General features: G+C 43.5%; 1 non-coding gene across 1 annotated transcript; it reads right to left on the reverse strand.

The window, feature by feature from the left end:
• Positions 1 to 1,278: 1,278 nt before the first annotated feature.
• Positions 1,279 to 1,385, reverse strand: LOC118581022. The gene has a single exon (XR_004944662.1). It is a non-coding gene; the product is annotated as a U6 spliceosomal RNA (small nuclear RNA).
• Positions 1,386 to 2,467: the final 1,082 nt, after the last annotated feature.

The raw sequence follows: 2,467 nt of genomic DNA on the forward strand, positions 1-2,467 counted from the left end.
ATTCAGGATGCCAGATAGGGATAGTGGCCCATGCTTGTACTCATAGCACTTGTGAAACAGGCAGAAGAATTGCTAGTTTGAGCCAACCAGGGCTATATCGCAAGACTATGTCTCAAACAAACAAATAAGCAAAGCAAAACAAACCAAAACAACCTAAAGTGTCCTTATAATAGATTGAATTTATTGAGGGTTTTTTGTTTTTGTTTTTGTTTGTTTTGTTTTATTTTCTGCGGCAGGATTTCTCTGTGCAGCCTTAGCTGTTCTCGGCTGTCCTGGAACTCACTCTGTAGATCAGGCTGGCCACGAACTCACAGAGATCTGCCTTCCTCTGCCTCCCAAGTGCTGGGACTAAAGGTGTGCACCACCATTGCCCAGCTGGATTCTAAATTTTTTAAGCAGCTTTAATTCCTCAAAAGAGGATGTTCTGTTCTCTGTGTAGTCATGCATCTCTTGGTGACTTGGGGAGGCCTCCACTTGGTTGTTTGTGTGGTGTCCTCAACATTTCCTTTGAGTATTCCTAACTGAATCCCCCCACTTGCTGAAAAAAAGCTGAATTGCCTTACTCTCAGACTCTCTTCCCTTGCATTCATTGGGAAAAGGCTGGAAGCTATTGACAAACCATTAATAGGATCTCTTGGCTCTTGCTGCCCTCCCAAAAGGGAAAACAGTTTACACCCCCACCCTTACCCCCATCTCTTTTTCTCTCTCTCCCTTTCCTTTCTCTTTCTTTTTTGCAATTAACTATATAATCCAATTCTGTTTCTGTTTTTTAAATTATTTTATTTTTATGTGTATGGGTTATTTTGTTTGTTTGTTTGTTTTTAAGACAGGGCTTCCATATGTAGCCCTGGCTGTCCTTGAACTCATTCTGCAGACCAGGCTGTCTTCAAACTCAGAGATCTCCCTACCTCTGCCTCTTGAGTGCTGGGATTGAAGACATGGACATGATGACCACCTGGTATGTACAGTGTTTTGCCTGCATGTGTTGGTATGGGGATCCCACCACAGATGGTCACTCAGACACAGTTTATTGAAAATCTTTATTCCAGTTGGCTGGAACTATACTCAAGTATTCAGGAGCCAAGTGCAGCCCTGAGCATTTAGACCAAGGAGCTTTTAAACGTTAAAAACCACACCCTGAAATCTAGCTCAGCAGCTGCAGGGGGAGGTTTGCACAAGCAAGCAGTTTAATAGAAGCTGATATAAGCTGTCAGCTGGAGAGGGTGGTTCTGCACAAGCAGGCAGTTTAACGAAGTTAAGAGAACTTTTTTTTTTTTTTTTAATATGGAATGCTTCACAAATTTGCATGTCATTCTTGCGCAGGGGCCATGCTAATCTTCTCTATATCGTTCCAATATTAGTATATGTGCTGCCGAAGCGAGCATGAAGTTAAGAGAACTTAGCAGGGACATCTTGACCTCAGGTTCCTAGAATAGAGTTGGTAATTTTCCATGGGATTCTCCATTGAGATCAAATTCTAGTTAAACTTGAAATGGTCTCAGTTAGAATACAAGATGGAGGAATCTCTGCATTCCCCACTGGTTCTATGAGCACCAATCAAACTGTTGATTTGCCCTGTTCTACTGGGGCATAGTTTGTCCTAAGGACCAGTAGCTTAGTTGGTCATGCAGTTGAGGATGCAGGTCCAGTGTTAACCCAATCAGGATAAGAATCAGAAGTCTAGCTAATGCTCACAGTAAGGTGTCAGCCATGGGGACCAGGTAAACAGAAACGGCATCAGTTATCTGATCTAGGTATCTCTGGAGATTTCTCTGACCAAGGCAAGGCTTTCCCTGATTACCACTGACTGGTTGGTATAGAAAGAGCAAGTCTCTTCCAAGGCTGTACACAGTCCTCCCTGTTTCCTAAAAGAGAGGCTTAGCCTCCTTCAGTTCTGTGGTACCACCTTTGTGAGGCAGTCAACTTGCCTCTCTAGCCTGGAAATGAACTGTCCAAACGGCCTTGGTTTAAGTATATCCAGGACCTGAGTCCCCAAAGTTTTGGTTCCCCAACAATCAGGGCTGAGGTGCCTATGGCAGTTATACTGTCTATTCCTGTACCTATTAGGATCGAGTCCAGAATTGGGGCCCATTTGACCTTCATTAACATTGAGTCAAGGCCAATATGAACTCTCCCCTCTTCTCCATTATAGGCATATACTTTGGGGATAACATAGACCTGTATACATAGTGTAGGGGTGTGACATTCCAGTGAGTTGGAGGAGACACATTTAGTCAAATCGTTAGTACAAGCAAGCTGGTAATTTGAGGAAATGATGCAGGTACCTTGTCCTTGGCAGGATGATCCACCATTGGCAGGGCTTACATAAAATCTTAACCCCTGAAGGCCTTTTTCTAGGTTGTCTTCCCCATAGCCTGATTTACTGAGCTCTGTCCCTTCCCTAGACTCATATCGTTTCATCCCTGGACGGGACATAAGAGAGAGAGTTTTTCATCCTCAGTTTTTC

Source organism: Onychomys torridus, chromosome 3 (genome assembly GCF_903995425.1).
Source record: "Onychomys torridus chromosome 3, mOncTor1.1, whole genome shotgun sequence".
Lineage (NCBI taxonomy): Eukaryota > Metazoa > Chordata > Mammalia > Rodentia > Cricetidae > Onychomys > Onychomys torridus.